At 38.3% G+C, this 21,595-nt stretch overlaps 1 protein-coding gene across 6 annotated transcripts in view; it reads left to right on the forward strand.

Annotated features, from left to right (window-relative positions):
- cadm1a (cell adhesion molecule 1a) overlaps window positions 1-21,595 on the forward strand; it is a 322,140-nt gene that overhangs the window by 88,289 nt on the left and 212,256 nt on the right. Inside the window, exon 1 of one of the 6 annotated variants that reach the window (XM_067491844.1) lies at window positions 11,789-11,809. The exons of the other annotated variants lie outside the window; for them this stretch is intronic. The gene's annotated coding sequence lies outside the window, so the exon portion shown is untranslated. Of the gene's footprint in view, window positions 1-11,788; window positions 11,810-21,595 lie in introns of those variants that run through there. 6 annotated transcript variants of the gene reach the window in all.

Consider the following 21,595-nt stretch of genomic DNA (forward strand, 5'->3'; position numbering starts at 1 on the left):
GAGGATTAATTTAATTAATTGATGAAAAGAAATCCCTTAATAAACTTGTTATTCTTGTTATCATAACTCTGTCATTATCAACTCTGAGTTTGACTTTATTATTAGTGTGGTTCATGGTGAGCAGACTACTCTATCACACTAAAAGTTGGAGATACAGCAGGAAACAGCTTTTTAAAACAGCTAACAGAAACTTAAGATTCATACTTTATCTCCGTCTTTTCCAGTAGTTTGGATTTTTCCCTGTATGAACATTAATATTAACGCAGAATGGCAGCTTGGTGATAGGAGCCCTAGTTCTCTGACTTGTAGAGCAACATTTCATGTTTTAGACAGCTTCAAATTATTCTGTAATTAGACTCCACTGTGGCTTCCCTGGAAATCTTGATGTGTGCATTCTATGATTGGGCATTGAAATCTTCCTCTGACCTCAGTTGATGGGTGTATAATGTTTTTTTTTTTTTCTGTGAAGTTTAGGAGCCATGCCAGGGGTCATAACTCAATTATGACTTTTCATGTTTATTCAAATGCAGGTAAAAGACAGACTTTTTTTCTGTTCTGATGTAATGAAATCTTATGTATTTATTGCAGATTTATACTGTTGGTTAAAGCAGACCCTTTAACTGCATTGTCACTATCCACACACTAGTGAAAAACACCTTTATTTGGCATCTAACATGATTCCCAGAGCTGACGGAAAGTCTGGCAATATTTTATACAAACGGGAAAAGATAGTGTGAGAAAGTGCCTTGACTATACCCCCCCCCCCCAAAAAAAACAAACAAATATATATATATATATATATATATATATATATATATATATATATATATTTCTAACACACACACACACACACACACACACACACACACATATATATATATAGAAATTTTAATATGAACAGCACATATATGCTGTATTTTACAAGCTTTAATACATATTACTTAGAAGGATACAGATGCAGGTCACAAAATAAGAGCATAAAATGGACTTGGTCCTGACTTGATTCTTTTTTGAAGCCTTTACTTGAGACTTGATGGCTTTCATTTATGTTTTGCTCAGAACATGTTTCATCAGTTCCATAAAATTGTCTTAACACAGCTTTGAGTATAAATTGTTCAAACAAAAATGAAAAACTGTGCACAGACTTAAAAGGCAGTTGTCTTCATTAAGCTAACTTCTGACTTGCCAGAAACTTCATCAGCCTGAGAATTGACTTTGATTTGTCACAATAGATTTGTGGATTTACTTGGAATTGCCTCAGCTCTGATTTGGACTCACTGAATGTCAACCTATCTGTCCTGGGGCTAACAGACAAAAACACATAAAACCAAACCGTCTCCTTGAGAATACATTAGTGAAAGTTACCCAAGTCCACCAGTGATACGTAGAGGACATGTTGTTAGCTGACCAAGTAAGTCTCCATTCCCAGTCATTCTCTTTTGAAGTGTTGACATCACAGCTGTCTCTACTTTAATGTGTTTTATCTTTTGATTTTCTATTTTCTCTAACAAACGCTCCCTGTGCTGCTCGCTTATCTTTGTCCCTTGTCCCTCGAGTGTCTGTCCACTGTCTCCTTCTTTTTTTACAGTTTGCAAGCCAACCTCTTATCGAGACCTTATTAAGGGATATTTTTCCACATTCCCAAACCTTATTGTGGTCTTTTAATCATTTTTTTTCTTCTTGTGCCACATGTTATTGTTCTGCTGCTCCGTCTATGCTTTAGGGATGTAGGTTTACCTTTGGGACATCATTGTTTCTTAGTGACAGGTCAAACATAGCATCTCCACAGGGAGTGTATCGCTCCAAAGTGATGGCTCCTTCACTCCCTATTCTTCTCAATTAGTAGGCAGTAGAGGCCCAGCAACTCCAATAAACAACCATTTTCATTAAATGGTAAGCTCTTTAGCAGTGTGCACCTCAAAGCCTCACTTGTCTCTTTTCGCTGACTGTGAAGTAGAATTAAAAATAATGAGGCAATTCAAGCCATTAAGGGACAAGGAAAAAATAAAATCACCTGAGAAATTGAAATTTGAAAGTAAACGCTCTGATGAAAAGTGAGTCTTTCAAGTCGAGTTTTTTTTTTTTTTTTTTTTTTTTTTAGGTCTTATTTTTTTATTGCATTTGGGTTTCATCACTATAGTGATGAAATCTCATCCAAATGGTGGTGATGTTTCAGTGATATAGCACCTGGCCAGATGTGACTGAACAGGCAAAGAGGGAAAAACACTCCTCCTCCCTTCTGATTTAATTTTCTTATCGCTAAACCGACTATGGAAAACAGCAGCACAGTAGCAATGACATATACTCACTCTTCAAGCAATTATTGAGACTTAAATGGCTGTGAACACTTTAAAGAAGAGTTCTGTAGCACTTTCAGAAAAGCTGAGAGCCAAAGAGACCTTTCTCAACATTGGATTGTAACCAGTTTTTGCCCACTCATGTCAGATGCCAATGACATCATCTAATGGGGCAGTGGAGCAGCAGTCCAATTTATAAACCACAAAAAGCCCTAAATTCAACACTAGTGTCTGCCATTCCCAATAAAGGAGGCAGATGTGTACACAGCCTGAGAGGAAGCACTGCCACAGAGACTCGGTTTGCAACAAAACCTTCCCCTACCTGCTGCTGCCCATTAAGTGTTTTGTGTAATTTCATGGTAACAATCAAACTGGGAGAATCCTCACCTTTTTATTAATTCAGTATATTCTGTCATCTGGTGGAAGCCAGAGAACACTTACAAGACCAAAATGTTCTAGTTTTACCCAATCACAAGCTTTAAAAATTCTAAATGGGGATTGGTGGGTGACTATGCTTTTGAAGTGGAAACAATGCCCTTAAAGAGAATGTACAAGCCACTGCAGGTATCCTCATAGTGGCAGTAAAACCTATATTATGCCACCACGCTCCACATTCTTTATTTTGTTTCAGTAAGAAGAGGCCAGTAATGAAGAATTTGTGCCTTGAATTGTTTCAACACTTTCCTCTCACGAAGAAAAAGTAAATGACAATTCTGCGATGTGACAATGGGATCATTGCTATTATTTGGATTAGATGAACCCATTTTTTCAAGTAAGGTTTCATCTTCCTTTGTCTGCTCCCATATCTATAATGGCAAATACCACTGCAAGCTGATGGAAGTCCAGTTTTAGTGCTGACCAAGAGGACATTAGTCCACCCACATTTCTTTGATCTCCAGCCATCAGGGCTGTCTCGCATGTAAGAGCGTGAAACTGGCAGAAAGGGAACAGGTCAGTGGTGCTATGCAGCTATCTGCTAGCCTGTAGAAAAACAAAATGTGGATGCAGAGGCCTCCAGGACACAAAGCTAGCCAGCAATCAGTGAGGTTTGATGGAGAACAATTTGAGAGAGGAACAAAATAAAAGGGGTTTGATATGGCTGATGCATGGTGCCCACATGTGCTCACACTATCACAGCGCCTGGATAAATGTGTTTGAATTGTCTCAGGACCTGAGAAGGTCTCAATGCAGCTGCTGCGTATCAGTGCTAAACAGTCAGCACTGTCCACACATATACAAACGTTAGCTTATCCTGCTCTTGCTAGGAAAGTAATTGCAATATAAATTTCTTCCTGTCGATGACCGTCAGGCTAAATCTATTGTAAATGTCAGGACAGTGGACCAGTTCCAGGATCCAGGCTGAATTCTGATGATATTTACCAAAGGCTCTGTCACCCTGCAGTTACTTATCTCCTTGGTGCCTCTCTGTTTTCAGAGCTATTCAATATCAGAATCTTAAAGGGATTATTTGGCTACCCCAATGGTAAAAATAGTTTTAACTCATAAGTTCCATCAGAACTGAATAACAAAAGACCAATGGGATTGTTGGGACCTCCTAAAGGGTAATTGTAATGTCACAAAGACATAAAGCAGGGAAAGGAGTGTCTCAAAAGTTATGTTGGGTTTGGTGTTAATTTGTGTAAATGCAGTTTGTAAAATTTAATAAAATATAATAACGATGTAAATTTCCGGAAAACCTTTGTGAGACTACACTTTAGAGTCATTATTGGATAGTTTTCCCACTTTTATATACATGCTTCTGTTTAATTGCCTAAAGCAAAAAATTTCAAACATGGTAAATGTAAGATTAATTAATTAATTTAGTGAAGTATATTGTATATTTGACTGTGTGATTTATCATAATGAACAGTATGTGCTCTATGGGCTTTTTTGGGATTTCTGATGTCCCACATCTCAGGTCTGATATTAGGTCACAGTGCTGTTAAAATATTCAATGTAAAACGATGGGAAAAGTTGATGACTGATGTTGTACCACTGTAAAAACCAGATAAGCGACAAAGTAAATCATGTTAGAACAGATGCTTTCAGCTTTACTGTTCTTACCTTTATTTGCAGATTTGATCTTTCTCACAAATTCTGATGCTGACATTCACAGTTGGCAGCTCATGTGAAATTCACACATAGTGTATTGCTTTTGTTTACTTCGCTACTTCTTGTATTCACCAGCTGTATCCACTTGAGATGATTCTCACAGTCGTTCAACAAAGCATCACCTCCTTTTTATGTGATAGGTTTTTTGGTGTTTCGCTGGAATTCATACCTGATAACTCAGCAACTAGTTCACGAAGTTCTGGAAATATTGGCTGCTCAATCATCACCCTCACTTGTTTATTTAGATGAAAAAACCAAACATATGGACTGAAAGCATTCAATTTTGTTCATTGCAAGCTCAAGAACAGGTAGGATGAGAATTTCATAGAGATAAAATGAAATCCATGCAGATTTCTTGTAGCACTGCCTTGTGTGTAATCCATTTAGCCACTGCTTTAATTAGAGAAGTCAATAACGGCACAGCCTAGTTAATTTGTCTGGGTGTTTTACAGGTGATAATAAGACATCTATTTAGCCATTAAAACTTAGCCAATTGAGATTAAATAGTGTTTAAGCATATCGATGACCTTATTTTATTATCTGACACATTGTTACAGGGTCTTAGGAAGATTGTTGGTTAAAAACGGGACAACTTACATACACTACAGTGCTTTTCTGCACTACAATATTTCACAGTTTCCTTTCACCTTCACTGGATGAATGCACAGTAAACTTTTCACGTTAGCATTAAATGTCAGGATTCTGTTTGTCATTCCATCCAGCTTTTCGTTTAACATTGTGTGATGAGATTAACAGTACCTGGCTACCGTTTTCGCTTTGCTCACAGAGTCTTTATGCTAACAAAGGGTTGTGGTGTTTTGTTTGGCAGTGTGCTTCTCAGGCAACTTTTATAATAAGGTGTTTTAGGAGCCTAAAAACATTTGTGGACTGCAGATACTGAGAGATGTCTGGCATGTTTTTCTTCACTTTGAGGAAAAATGTCAAGATGACTTCTGGAAATTTTGTTTCTTTGTAAATGATGGTTATGTAAACGGTTCCCTATTCATATAAAGTGTGTTCTAAATGAGCACAGTCTTGGAAAGTAATGGTAACACCAGCAGAATGAGTTTTGCAGGGCACTTTCCAATTCTGAGCTCAGTTTGACAGGTACAAAGTAAAAATTAATCAACTCTTGAGGGCCAAACGGAAGTTATGCATGATGATCCCCCACCCAGAGTTCCAGGCATGCTGTATTATTTGCAAGGAGTTTGGTACATCTGTAGAGAAAAGTCTGCACATGTTTGTGTCCAGTGTGAATAATTTTTCTTGAGCCAATTTATGTTTTCCCTTTGAAGGGGGAAGTCTTGAGTCTGGGTGGTTGGTGGAAAGCTTTCAAGCCCTTTTGCTTTGAACATCAAACCGCTTGTCTTAAGATTTACTCTGAGTGAGAAGTGAAGAGCACAGAGTGAGGAAAAAGAGGAAGACAGGGAGAGATACTGACATGAGGAGTACTAGGCAAGGTGTCAGGTGAGTGATTTTAAAGTTCTCCTGAGGGGCTACACTGCAGGCACAGATAAGGACAATCCAGAAATGTCATGGCAGCTTCGTAAAGAAAATTTAATTTGACTCAGAAAGGACATTTCTGACATGCTGAATGAATAATTTAGATTCTGCTGTAATGAGCCTTTCAATTAACAACTTTTTTAACAACAACCCCCAAGAACATAGTTTATGGAGGTGTCACCTGGTCTTGTGTCCCCTGTGGCATCTTCTGTGCAGAAATTTGTTAAGCAATATGATTAAGCTTGTCCACAACCTTGACAAGTGATAATTGTTTGCACACATTTCTACTTTTTTACACGCATGAATGTAACTTACCTTGTTTGGTGTATAAAGAACCAAAATATAGAGAAGATGATGGTAGCAAAGGTTCACAAGCTTTAAACCATCCAACATGTGAACAAAAAGTGGTCCTTGGCAGGGTTTTCTCAATACCCTAATTTTATTCAACAGTACTATGTATTACAAGACCACCAACCTCCTGTTATACTACCACACGTGTAGTCGTAGAGTTTGGTTGGATTGATACTGTCTTTACAAAAATCATTAAGTTTGACCTGAACAGATTTACTACCTCTTAGAGTTGACGTGTCTCTGTTAGCTAAGGTGGCTATAAATCCTGTTCTGTGTCTTTCTTTCCCTCGTCTCTTTCACCCTCCACTTTTAGTTTACACCGTTGCATCACGAGTTTCACTTTCTCCTTTCTCTATTCTTACCTCATCCCTTAATTTACTCTCTGCTATATAAAAAGCATTTGTTAAAAAAAAAAAAAAAGCAGCACTCATACCTCCACAGCGTTAATTACCTTAGTTGTGTTTTTACAAATGTGGTGTGAACACAGGTGATGAGTAAATTAACATTATAAGCAGCAACAGAGCTGATATATTGAACAGTTGAAACCCTAAACCTAACCCTAACCCCCATTAGGTCTGCTCTTCTGCATTTGTTGTGCCCGTGGAGCATACACACCGGAGTCCTCCAGGAGTCGACCCTCTCTGCACACGTGAAGGGATAAAATAATCATACAGCTCTTTAGCCTTCCAAATGATTTTGAACCTGCTGGATCGAGATCTGATTTGCCCGTTATTTTATAGCTACTTTTTTAGCAATGATTCTCTGTGGCAGTGCTTTTAACGCCAGTGTGTATCATGTGATCAATGTGGAGGTTGTCACTGCAGTTTGGCTGCTTTGCCAAAGCAGCTTCACAGCCAAGCGCTTATCCCAGGGGCTTGGCTTCAGCAAGTTTTTCCAGAAGGTAATAACATGCAGTATGAGGTTCAACATTTTAAATGTATAAAGCTCATGGAGATGGAGTTTGGTCATTTGACAGGACGGGAGGACATCAGCCATCAACCTAATCCACTCCAAAGCCTGTATGCTGTGTTTTCTATACAAGCTTTTTCAAAACTATTTCAGAATTTGAGAGTTGTGTAAAGGGTGTGTATGTGTTAAGCTTCCACTCCAGCCCTGAATCTGTACCTCAGTTCAGCAGGTCTGACAGTTGTTGACTTTGTTCAGTCCACTGGCTGTTCTGGACTTTGACAGCGTGTCCGGAGTTTCAGTCTGCCTCTGTTAATAAGTGATCAGAATAATCCTGCTTTTCATGACCTGTTATGGATGGACTGCATTTGGGTGCTCACAAAGAATTTTAAAGAATTTAGTAGAGTGCCAAACCTACAGCACGAGAAAGCTTCTCAGTCTTTTCACGCTTCTCAGAGAATCCGGCCAAATAGTGAATTAAAATTAGAACAGTTTTTCTTGTCCAACTCTTGTGTCCAATTCTAGCATGTTGTTCAGTCATCGCTTTTGGCATTATTTTCAGGTTATTTTCATCAAGTATCTCAGTTACTAAAGCTTATAGCAAGAATTTATGAGACAACTCACACATTCCCTGAAGACCATCCAATGTATCTAGAATGTGTCATGTTATCGTGTTGCTAGTTTGAACAATGATTTGTGTCTTGGCTTCCGAAGAAAGTATTAGAGATATTTACAATGGACAACATTTCCAAGACCCATCGCTCTTCCTCACAATCCTGAGCTAAATTTTACCCCTGTGACGACGGCCATCTGGTCCGACTTGAACTTGGGAACGTGTTCAATACAGCAAATCTGTGTTGAAATGGAAGCATAGACTTTTAGACTCTCAGTTCTCCACACTTAGTAGTCGTTCCTGGCTAGATATGTTGTCAGTGTTTGTTCTAAGTCTTACTCCAACCAGAGAAATGCAGGAGTCGTACGGTAGTTGCCTTGTGGCAGTGAGGTTAATCAAAAGGGGTCTTTGTAGTGGCAGCAGTCCTTTTTGGTACTGAGGAGGAGCCAAAAGCTGCTTCTGTGGCAGCAGTTGCTGGATCATCCAAAGTGGGTCACACTGAGTGGCACACAGAAATTTATATTTAATGTTCCCTGTGGGACTCATGCCTTGGACCATGAATAATTCTTTATAGACAATAGCAGTCTTTAGATATATGATACTGTATCTGCCTATAGTACTGCCTGACCTGTCATGCTCAGTGGTTACACATTCAGTGAAATAGATTTTTTTTTCTCAGTGGTTCTTTGTGTCCTTTGTATATTTTGATGTACTCTACGTGTTTATGATCTTTTGTAGCAGTTTGGGTGCACTTGTCCCTGTAAACCAGTACGAGAGCGACTGCCAGTATCAGGAATGCGAGCATGCCTGTAGCTTGTCTGGACATTTCACGCCAACCTCAATTGTGTGCTAAGCATTGCTGCACAGTTGGTGTGGAGTCATTGGCTAGCGTTGGTGTGTGAAAGTGGCAACACTTTGTGAGCTTGGTGCATGAAAGTGGCATTGCCTCACCAGTCAATAGCATGAATTATGTATGGCAGTAGAAGGTGAAAGCCATGTTCTGCATCATCTGCAGGCTGTTCAGCAAATTAACATTTGGACAGCCATTTGCTGGCTTTAGGAGGGGTTCGGGCCTCATTTAATGGCTTGCTTACAGTTCAGAAATAAATCTCCTAGTCATTTTACTTAACAGGTTTCCTCTCTTGCAAATCATTTGTGACTGAAGCAGTCCCACTTGAAGGGAGCAGACTATGAGGCGCGGGCAGCGAAAAGGGCAGACGGAAGTGATCTTTAATTGGCTCGCTTCCTGTCAGGTCTAATCAGAAATGGTGTTCTGTCATCCAAATCTTTCAAAGATTGTTTCTTTGAACGATGAGCACTCAACCTGACATGTTCATTTTCCCCTGAAGGTAATATCTATTAGGATTTTCCCTAAAGCCTTATTTGCATAGGACCAGTACTGTCTGGGCTCCACCTGTGATTTGATAAAATTGCAGAGGTTGTCCGCATTATTATTCATGTGGAGATCTGGCATGATAATAAAATGTCAAGTAAAAATTCCACTGGAAATTACCATAATTTAAAAACAGAGCTTACACAGAGTTTAGTCTCAAACAGAGCAGACAAATACTGTGTGGGAGCAAAGCAGAGAGGGAGGGGCAGACAACATCTCTTTGTCATGTTAGGATGCTGTATTTCACTCAATATTGTCTCAATATTCCCACACCTGTTCCACAGTGAAAGCTTCCATCAAAGACAAATGTGGTAAAGTAAGCTGTGGGTAATTTTGTTTTGACAAAGATTTAACAGCTGTTCATTCATTGAGATTACCCTCCATGTTTTCCATTGATTTTTGGAAAGGGCTTAGAATTAAATAAAGGCAAAGAAAATATCCCAAACTGTGACCTATGACAGATTTTTTATTTTATTTATTTTTTTCAAAGTTGGCTAGAGGCAACACACCAAACCTTTGCTTTGTAGAAAATTAATTTGGGGTTGATTGTAGCGATTCAGTCATCCAGGTCATTGTTATCACAGAGAGACACAAGAGTTAAAGTATGAATAAAAAAGCCTCGGGCAAATCGGTACCAGCAAGTCCACCAACCTCAGTGCCCCTATGGGTCAAACTACAGTCGCCTGTGGGAAAGTTCTTTACTTTGGTGACTTCCCTTCCACCCCAACCCCCTCCTGGCAACCTTTTCTGTGTCTGAATACTAGGTTACAGTGTTATGTTCACTATAGATGCCATGTGTTAATACCCAATCACATGTTTGTTAGGCATTTTTGCTTGCTTGTATAACAACCAACGTATTTAGCTTTTACAGAGAGACTATGCTGTATGTGACTTATAGGTGTTGTCATCGAAAACCTCCTGAGTGATGGCCATTCTAGACTTCTCTGGCCTGACTGTGTTCATTAAGGTCTTGATGGACTGCTGGTTCATTTCTTAGGGAGCTGTCTTTGCTGTGCCATGTTCCTAAAATGGTTGTTTTGTTTCTCCAACATACAAATGTACATTACAGATTGCACATTGCATTAAATGGAATGCTTCTGTATCTTGCTAGAGTGAAAGCCATACGAGGTTTTTATAAGGTGGCTGTTCTGAGGTTATCTGCCAAAAAAAATCTGCAAGCACTAAAATTTACCGCAAAGTCTTGAACCAATGAGTGTTATAAGCCCAGTGAGCTTATAAACTTTAGTGATAACGTTAAAGATTTTGCCTATAAGTCAAGAAATATGATAAAGATTGTTTATTTGGTTTTCAATACTATCAGTGGGAGTGTGCGTGTTGTATTTGTTAGTTAATCAAATGATACATCTTGAGAAAACTGAGTGGTTGAGTTGTTGTAGTTGTGTCTATGAAGTGATGATCGGGTGAAAAACAATAAAATACTGTGGTTCATGTTAGTGATAGCACATTGCCCCTATGTGAAGAGTTTACTCTGATCTTTGAAGATAAAGTTGCATACTCATACCCTGCAACTATTCTCATTTGAATTCCTTTGTTTTGTCAGTAACATCACTGCATTTTTTTCTTTGCCATTTGTAAAATTTTGGCAGAGTTTGCAAGATACAGTAGAGCACTTAGATAGCACATTTTGGAGGCCACAGCTCTTTACTCAAGCTTTGAAGTAATATTTTGGCTTCGAACACCTAAGCCTAAGGGAAATCACAGCTTTTCACAAATATTGGGTTCACAGGTTCAGATCCATGGGAGCTACAGTCTGTGGGTTATAGACTGGAGTTGCTCAAAATGCTATGTTAATGTTAGTTGGAGTTATTATTTGCTGTGAACTTGTTTTTTTTTAGAAATTGAACACCAACAAGAGAAAGATGGTGTCTTTTGTCCTCCGGAAGAATACAAACTGCGAGTTTGGGAAAAAACGGCTGAAAAAAGTAAAAATGGCACCATAAGTTCTTTAATTACACTCAACCTTTCTCTCCTTTTAGCCTAATGAAATAATCTGTCTTTTTGTGATATTTTTATCACAGTTCGAACCTCGAATATAGGACTTTCTTTTGTTTAATTTTTAGGTGCACTCTCGGTCCATGTTGTGGAACTCATGGCTTATGTCAGTTAGTTAAACTTTGTGTAATCAGAAAATAAGAAAAAAGAGAGCAACATCAATTTTCCTAGAGAGAATAGGAAATATATATACAAATGAAGACCTCACAATACAATTAATTCATACAGATGATTTTTTATGTTGTAATCTCGGGATAACAACTTTAACATTACAACTTTGAAGTTCAGCTTAATTTCTTGGGAAAGCAAAGCTTGTTTTCTTGTGATGAGCATGATTCAGAATATTCAGAATAGCCTAGTGTGGTGATGCATGGACATCAGGTCTACACAGACACCATTGTACATATACATAAAAAGAAAAAAACAGTGAAAATGTGTAACACACTAATGCTGCTACTTGAATAACCCGCTGTGTTTCTCTTTTCTCCTAGGTAAGCACTTCTCTTTGCTTTCTGTTGGTACTGATGATGAAGGAGGAGAGATTGACTGAGCGTGTATCCTGTTGCTGTCAGGCCTACTGAATGTTTGATGCAGCCGAAATGTGAGGCAAGCGTTATTAAGGTGATGCACTGAGACACTGTGCCCATATCATAGATGCTTCTCGCTCTGGTTCTGGCAAAGTCAGCAGTATGAACACAATAGAGTGAGTCTCACACTCAAACCACTGCAGTCCAGTAAGCCATCAGTAGACGATGAGGAGAGGTTAGAAAAGAGAAAGGTCTAAATCTTGAGATGAAATGGTTTTGTTTTGTAAGCTCAGTGGTTTGAAATGCAGTCTGATCTGCAAAGTGTGTAAGTTGGTGTTTTTAATGGTTGGTTTTGTAAAAGCATATAAAACTCTTTAATGCAGATCGGTTCACTGTTTGACCAACTTACAGAATTGTGTGTGTTCACGTTGTAGTAATGCACATTGAGTTGAAGGTTAGAAAAATGTGTACACTACAGAATCAATTCATATAGTAAGAGTCCATAATATGTAAGTGGAATTATTGCTTACCAGTGGTTTAAGAGGGAAAAAATAACTGGATGTCCTCTTTTGAGTGGACGGAGTTGTAGTAAGTGGGTCACAATGTTCCATACATGTCAGAAATGTATGAATCTAAATTATTATTTTAAAAGTAGAATGCTCATGGTTGTTTTTAAAATCATGTGTTATTATGTGGTAGTGTAGTGCACTGAAAAGAAATGCAACGCATGCACAGGATAGTATCTTATAACTTAAGTGGCAATCTGGCTCTCACCAAAATACCAAGCAGGCAAAAATGAAGCCAAAAAAAAAAAAAAAAAGGTGCAAAAGAAAATAGGTCCTAAACCTTTTGATGGCAGTTTATTCACAGTAGTAACTGCATTGTTTATGCTGTTTGAGGAATAAATGAATAAATAAAACAAAGAAAAAAGGTTTGAATATTAAAATACGATTAATTTCACTACTGCTCTGTCACTATGAGCAAAAACTGGTGCCGACTACCGCAAAGTCAGCACTGGCCTCTGTCTGGCCACCCCTTTGAAAATGGTATTGAGTTCGTAGAATCGGAATGTTGGGGATATCTACCTATGTCATTTCATATATAATATCATTTATACCAACATTCTCATTTGGTTAAACAAAATAAACTGAAATTAAATTGGATCAAAGACAGTAAATTAAATTTTATATATATATATATATATATATATATATATATATATATATATATATATATATATACACACACACATATTTAAATTATTGCTTGTTCAAGTTGCAACTGTCGGGTGCAGGCTCACTTGCATTTCATTTCTACATAGAAATATGCACAGTCACATTTTTGTATCTGTGGGGGAGAAAGTCAAAGGAATATAATCACTCTAAGTGCACTGCATCATTTTGCTGCAGAATAGGCCAGACATCTTTCCATTTCAAGCCCTTCCCTTTTGATAGAAAGCCCATCACATCTTCTATACCAGCCTCTAGCAACGTGTCATTTCTAAAGCAGTGTGGACCCTTAAGGAACAAGGTTGCATTTCTGCTATGGCTTGACGCATGCATTATCACAGAGTGTAGCCTTGATAACAATTTAATTCAACCATTTAAGAGACGTTGTTATCCAGAGCTGTTTACCTAAATGTTCAAACCACTGTATCACTCAAATTAATTCCGGTATTTTGAAACCGGCTCATATGGGGGACAAAAATAGGAGGGAAGGTGAATAAATGATAAAAAGAAAAAGTAAACACAACTTCTTATCGTTTCACTTGCATAAACTGTTAATGTGTTGGCTTACAGCCAGCTCAGAAAATGCCAAGGAAAATGACAGTGACAGAGCTGCCCAGCTTCACGTTAAATTCGCTTGAACCCTTTGTTTCATCACTCATCCTGTGCGGAAATTTCTAGTTTCCTCTTCCTTGACATTTTAACAACGTAATGTGGCAGCTCTACAGCCCAGATTGAGTTCCCTGTATATTTGCTTTGATTTTGTATGTTTAATGTGACTGGATGGATTGCCTCTTTCAGAACACTGACACCCAGCTCTGGCTTTGGTGCAACAAAACCAACAAAGTCGGTTTCAGATATGTATGTGCTAGTGACAAAATCTTATACAGGACAAAAGTTTTTGCAGCATCACCATCAAAATTCTAGAAATGGGATGAAGGACAGAATGTTTGTCCAGATGTAAATATCAGTGTGCGTTGATGTAATAGCGAACTTAGCTAATGTTAAAAGATTTCTTACCGGAATGTACTGCAGTAAGACAATCTTCTAAATCTAACATAATATCTGATGTGAGGTCAGAAATGCATAGTAACCAATATTTGAAAGCATTTAAAAAAGAGAGACATTTCATTGTAATTGATATAGTCTGCAACTATGCAAAAAATGTTTTTGCTAGTCGCCATATCATCATCAGTTTGGTCCTGTTGCATCTTTCACAGAACGGGCTACATTTTCATTTGAGGGTCTGAGCAAATTATAGACTTGAACCCTGGTTATAGTAGCTTTTATTTTTTATCTCTGAAGGTGAATTTTCAGGTGTATTTGTGTTTAAGAGAAAATGCAGAGGAAATTAATGAGAGAAGCAACAGTAGCTTAGGACTAAAAATGATTTATTTTAATCAGATCCAAAAGAGAGAAACAGGATATCAATCAAAAGCATCTGGCCTCAATATTGCAGGTTACCCCCTTTTTATAGCGGTGCAGCGCAGCGTGTTCATTTGAAAGTCTGCACAGGCAATAATGAATTACTCACATAGGCCATCATATTTTTCTTATTTTAGTTTTTTGCTTTTGAAGATAACATTTTTCCAAAATAAAAAGCAAATTTTTTTCGTGGAAAATGGCGCTTACCAAGCGTAGCTCATCACGACTTCATCGAGGACACTGAATTTGATGTGTTGGTGGTGCAAGCTTAAAAGAGATGAAATGCCATTAGAGATACAGTATGTAGGAGTCTTAATTAAGTCAGTCCTCTCTGATTGTAAGCTTTTAAAGCATGCCTATCTCAAGCTTGCCTGGCTAATTGGATGTGTGTGTGTATATGCATGCGTGTGTGCCTTCTCTATATGTGGGTGGCCCTCTTAGGAAATATGCATGTCCGTATCACAGTCATTATATGTGTAAACAGGAAATCAGCAGGGAACGTGTTGCAAAGCACAAACTACTGCTATATTTGCACACTCTCTTTTCTTAGCTTTCTCCCTTTCATTCATCCTATCAGCATGGTTGTCTGTATCACAACTTCTTTGACTTAGATGACTTGGGCGTGTAGGTGGCAGCTCACTTCACAAACCTCACACACGAACATACACTCTTTAATCTCCCCTTTACCCATTCCTTGTTAGGCAGATCAGCCATGATGTGCTGCTCTTTCAATCAATGAGTGCCAAAGGCAGTAAATCAGGGATTCAGGTGCGGCATGGCACTCCATTCCGCATGCTCGTGGCCCTTCATCTCATCAAGGTGCAAGCAGAAAACCCAAGCAGCTGTGCAGCTATGATGGACCCACTACACTTTAATCATGACGGGTTACCTCGCTCATCACCACCAGATTAAAAAACAATTGAGCCTTTGCCTCGCTCCCTGTCACAGCTCCCTGCTAGTTTTATTTATTGGCTCTTGTCTCACTAGTTAAATTATTTTTCTCAATCAAACAAGCCCATCAAGAAAAGTGGCTGCCATTATATAAGACCCCTCACGCACGCGCACACACAAACCCCTTCATAATTGCTGATACAGGACAGCTAGCCAATGAGCAGGCTTGTAAAGGCAGATGAAGTACTACAGTGCAACTCTGCAGGGAGCCAGTGTACATCTGATTTTGGTATAAAGCTATCACCAAGTTAAATGGAATTTCAGAATCCGTTTTGTCTCAAGGGAAATTCAATAGATTGCCTAATGGATCAAGTCTGTGTTAAGCGAGTGATTTATAGAGACGGTTGCATCGTTTTATTCTGCTATAAGCCTGCAGTATGGCACACATGCACTGAAACACTACACAGCTCCAAGAAAAGGGTCTTTCATTTCTAGGCCGTTTCATACTACTGTGTACTGTGTTTCTCTTGTTTGTCTCATATCCAACTAAAAACACATGAAAAAACAGACATGTAGTATGGCTGGAAAGATCCTAAAACTGCAGGAATTGCACCCAAATTGTGGAAATTGGTTGAAAGCAGAAATGGAAGAATACATTTTAGTTGTTGCTGGTCTCCGAGAAACAAAACATAAGGGCTTCTTGTTCAACATGCTGTCGACATTCAGCCCATCAAAGATGAAAGAGACAACACAACCAGCTTTATTGAAGCAAAATGCAAAGCAACAGGTAACATGCCACACCTTTCTATTTAGCTGGATTGCTGCAGTCTACGTCGGAAGTGTGTCAGCATGGCTTTGTGTTTATCAGATTGGAACTTGTCCAGTGTCATTTGTTTCCTCGTCTCACACATTGTCCGTCCTACGCCTTCATGTGGGGTGAAAATTGGTCCACTGTTATGATGAAAATTAATAGCATCTTAGCTTCTGCAGATGGACACAACCTTAAGGAATATGCTAAGGCCATGTCAAAAATGAATACCTGTTTCAAATGCCCACATTCGAAGGTGGAGTGAAAAGCTTGTATTATAGCCTTGTTGCAATGCACCAATCTCCTAAGAATTCTATGTGTTTAGTGTGTTCTTGTAGCAGGAGTAGGAGAACTGCATGCACAAGGGGTTATGTTATAAACAAGAAAAACTGAGAGGCTTTGCTTTAAAACCCTTCCTACTTCACCCATCGTGTTTCCTGAATTGTCTAAGATGAATTACCTGCTTAGTAAGAGTGGAGCTAGTTTAGTGAGTTTGTGTATAGTAAATTAATTATCCTACAGGATTTATTAAGAACATCCATTTTTCATTCATTGTCAGTTGAAAGCAGCTGTGTTACACTGTTCTGACAATACTTCAATTTATCTTAGGATGTATTAGCAGAGCTTCACGCTAAACTGCTTTTTCTCTACTAGGCTATCTGCATGTGCCTGGTTGGGTTTTGCTTTGAAATATGTCCACCTTGAATTTATACTTGAGTAAATAGGAAGACAGTTATCCTAAATGGGATGTGTTTGCCATTCGCATCAATATGTTAGAACCTACAACCACTGGTTGTCTCTTTGCATTTCTTTTTGCTGTGTTTTTAGTATATTTTTAGTACTTTGAATCTTCATTTTCTTGGTTAAATTTGTGATTTTGCGATGGTATTATCAAAATGCAGTGTTTGCACTTGATTTTTAAATATCTAGCAAGTACTTTGCATCTAAGAAGGACAGAAAATATTGCTGCAAACCCTAACAGATTAGCCAGAAAAGGTGGGCAGTGCTAGAATGCATACAGTTATTTACTTGTAACATGTACCATAGGAACTTTATGAGGCTTTTGCATAAAGTGCTGCAACAAGCAATGTTTTAAAGTATCCTCCGGAGACATGATTTTAACCAAGCAGCCATTAGTTCATGCTACAGGGTCAGAACCAAAATTGGAGTTGAAGTAGCTGCAGGCTAGAGGTTTTGGATTTTTTTTTCCCCACTGTTACTCAATATGAGAAGGTTGTAGGAGATGAAGGAGAGCAAGATGCTTTTTAAAGCCAATAGGATTCATCATGTGTTTTGCGCCTATAGCAGACTGGATTTAGCCAATCCCTAGACATCTTTTTCCTCTCTGTGCCCACAGCTGTCATGCAGAGTATCTCATCACATCAGCTGAATGTGGGTGGGTTAGTCGGTCTTTGCGTGCATGCGTGCCTGAGTGTGTGTTTGTGTGTGTGTGTGTGTGTGTTAACATGAGAAATGTGGCTTGTGGTTAAAAGGGCAGTGGAATAATCACTCTGGCACCTGCTCAGGCTCCCACACGTTGTTAAACATCGCGCTGCTCACAAAGTCAAATACAAGACAGGCCTAATAGCTCCCCAATGCTTGTCTTTATAAATGATAGTGTTAACTACAACTCTCCAAACACTTAGGCACTTCATGTATCAAATATAACACATATTCTTGTGGTTTGTGCCTCCCATTAAAAGTGTCAAGTTCAAATCTTTAGTGCTTTAAGTAGAAAGGTCCCTGTTGACTTTTCTGTTTTTTTTTTTTTTATATAACCCCCCCCCCTGCTTTTTCCTTAAGATTTCAATTACCTCAAAGTAACACCACTCTTTGTCAAGGTGATTTTGTTTTCAATCAAATAATTTGTCAAGCTGGGTGCCCTAGTCTCCAGTAAAAGTCATTACATTTTAGTGCATTGCGGAAATCCACTATCAAAAACAGCTTATGGTTGCAACCTCATAGAGATGTAAAAATATTTGTGTATTTTGCAAAAGAAAAGCCTTGATACCATCATGTGACTGTTAAAATGTCTATCAGGATATTACATGGTCATTTTGATCCAGCGCAGCATTAGGACTTACACTTAATGGATAAGAACCAAACTTCATTGTATAAACTGATTACCTAATTTTAAGGTTTTGCAGATAGAAAGAAAATTTTCTAATTCAAATACATATTTTGTAATATCTTAAAATATTTCTGCAGGATTAAAAATATGTCAGAAGGAAATTATTGTACTTGCATTAACCAGTCTGCCTAACATATGCTCGTGTTACATAATTTCCACATTTACTTCAAATGACTAAACGCAAATGCATACATCTCTCAGTCTTTACTATATAAACATAAAATGTATAATCCTTCAACGGCATCTTAAATATCATGTATGCCCTGCTGCCCTGACAGGAGGTCTGTGGTTATTGTGACTCCACATGAGCCAAGATGAATGAGCTCAGTCATCATTACGATTTCAGTGGGTGATGGAGAGAAAAGATTACAGAGATTGGTTCCATAGCATAACATAATTGATTTATAATGCATCAGCTGGAAAAGCAGTCAGTAGCTCCTCACATGGATGAACAACAGTAGCGGGTGTGGTGAAGGGTGTTTAGAGGTGAGCAGTAGTGGGGTTGGAGGGCCACATGAAATTGGAGAAGTTCCAAGGCAGAGTAAGACATTGGTCAGCTGCTGAAGAAACAAAGGCTGATGTGTCCCCTCTACATTTTACACTATGTGGCATTATGGCCCCGAGAGTCATTATGGCCCCGAGAGTACGCAGGTCTTCACTCCAATTACGTACTATAGAAGCTGATTGGTGTAGGAATGTGCTAGATACTTCAAACTAGGAATTTCCTCACAGGAAATGATCACTTTCTGAGCAAAAACAGTTACCAATTGCATATTATCACTGCTCTGTGGAGAGTCCTATTGAATATGAAGTATTTGTTTGCTCAGACTCTGTCTCAATTATCTGTGACCACTTGATTTATTTATGCACAGAGTTGATCTATTACAACAGGATCGGACTGAGGAGCATATTTATAGTTGTTTAAGCTTGATCCATCCTTGATTAGTGAAATGTTTCAGTGTTTTCTTGGTTACACGGCAAACAGAAACTGTTGGTTGATATTGCAGCAGTGTATTATTAAAAAGCTCTCTGTCACCTCCACAGTCACCAGATCTCAATCCCACAGAACACATTTGGGATGAATTAGAATGCGGGATTCCCATCATGAATGTGTAGCCAACAAATCCGTAGCAACTGCATGATGCTGTCATGTCAATATGGACCATAGTCTCTAAAATATGTTTCCAGCAGCATGTTGAGTCTGTCCCAAAGAATTAAGGCCGTTCTGAAGGCACAAAGTTTTAAGCTGGTGCTAGCAAGGTGGACCCAATAAAGCGGTCAGGAAGTTGATGAGGGAAATACTGGTATAGAGCTAACAATTGCTTATACTGTCAGTGAAGAGTAAGTCAAGTCTCTTTTTTTTTTTCCAGCTTTGACTGACACTGACTGAATGGTAAAAGGGAAGCGTAGGATGTGTGATCTGTAGTCAATTTTCACCACTTATGTTTCGCTTCTGAAGGTTTTTCAGATTTTCCACAATTTATATTCACAAACAACATTTTAGACATTTACCAATCGCTGAGCTTGTGCTGGCAAGAGAACAATCTCAGATCAGCTCTCCTGTGAAGGCTCTCACAGTGAGAGCAGAAGATGGGTTCCTGATGCCTGTGTATTTCCTTGATATCTCATTCCCTAACTTGCTGCACTATTTTTTTTTTAATAGTCGAGCTTAGAGCAGCACAGGAATCTCGTTTATTAGGATTCAGCCCACTTCCTGACATGCTGTGAAGGAATAGATAAGAGTGGTGGGAACGTGGTCGGAGTTAAATAAATAAACAGATCATGCACCAAATAATTAACCTCGTAGGGTCTTTGACATGCTCTGAAAATGCTGGAGGGGTAGCAGGCTGGGGGTGTGGAATAATGGAGAACTCTCGCACTGAGCTGGCCAAGGGATTCTATATATGCATCTCCAAGGTTAACCTGGCTATTCCAAGTCTATTATATTGCTTAGTTTTCTTGTGATATTCAGAGTTTTTTTTGTTTTTTTGTTTTGTTTGTTTGTTTTCAGAATAATTCCTATAAATTGGCTTGAAAAATGGATGATTTGAAATCACAAGGCAAACAACATATGTTGGACATAATAATAATAATAATAATAATAATAATAATAATAATAATAATAATTATTATTATTATTATTATTATTTCTATTTGCTCACATTGACACATTGTTAAAATGCTAACTATAACAATTTGAATGTGATTACTTTAGTTCAGGCTCAGTCCTTAGTCATTGCGTTTTTTTAAGTATCACAGAATCTTGGAAACAAAACAAAGTCAGTAAGCAATCTCATCTTTGTAAGACAGCGTTCTAAAAATGCTAATTAGCGTGTTGTGGTGGATAGTAATTCTCTCATGGAGAACTAATACAAAAATCAGAAAATCTGAAAAATTCTAGGCCTCATATAGTATTTGCTCTGAGTCCTTCACACTTTAAATTGCCATCATTTAAAAAAAACAATCAACATTTTTTTAATTAAGTTTTCCAACTTATCCAGATGCATTTGTCTGCCTACTGTATTACCACTCTCCCGCCAAACCTCACATCATTCATCACTCACCCTTGTAAAAGGAAGCGTTAAAATGATTGTTGCCTTTAATCAAAACTTTGGAACTTTGCTTCTTCCTCAATCTCAATGCAGTTATGGATTTTCTTTACCGGAACAGATGTTGCAGCATCGGCCTGGGATTTTGAAATTTCATTTTAAATTGGCAAATATGTGATTTGAAAACAGCTCGGTTAATTGGTAACTCTAAAATGTCTGTGTGTGAATGTGAGTGTGTGAATAGTTTGGGGACCTGTCCAGGGTGTACCCCACCTCTCGCTCATTGGCACCAGCAATAAGCTGCAGCCCCCTCTCAACCTGGATGGATGGATGGATTCAAAAGCAACTGTTTCCCCATCTTGTTTAAACTGACTTGGTGTCGCTGTCCTTGGTGCTGAATTACAATCTCTTACTACTTAAATTCACAAAATTTATTCCAAAAAGCACATAATGCTATGGTCAAAAATTTGAAAAGAGCAATAAAAATATTTTCAAAACTATTTTTATTGTTTGTTAGTTTTTTTCAACAATGCTGTTTAGGGATGTTTGTATTTATGTTTCCTTTCAGTGCATCAGGTGAGATGTGTGAAGCCTTTGTGTGTATTATAGCACAGCATAATGATATTTAAATTATTTGTAAATGTAAACATGGCATAATCTTCATATTTACCATAGAGCAAAGGCTCAGCTCAATTTTTAGTACCTCCCTGCATACTTTTGAATATTATTAAGGAAAAGTGGATGACACTTGTGGACTCTATAAGACACTTTATGTAGCATACTGGCTGCTTTATTTTGGCATTTAGTCCTGATAAATCTGTGAGCATTCAGGGTGTCCTTAATTCCAAAT

The sequence above is a fragment of the Channa argus genome, chromosome 22 (assembly GCF_033026475.1).
Source record: "Channa argus isolate prfri chromosome 22, Channa argus male v1.0, whole genome shotgun sequence".
Lineage (NCBI taxonomy): Eukaryota > Metazoa > Chordata > Actinopteri > Anabantiformes > Channidae > Channa > Channa argus.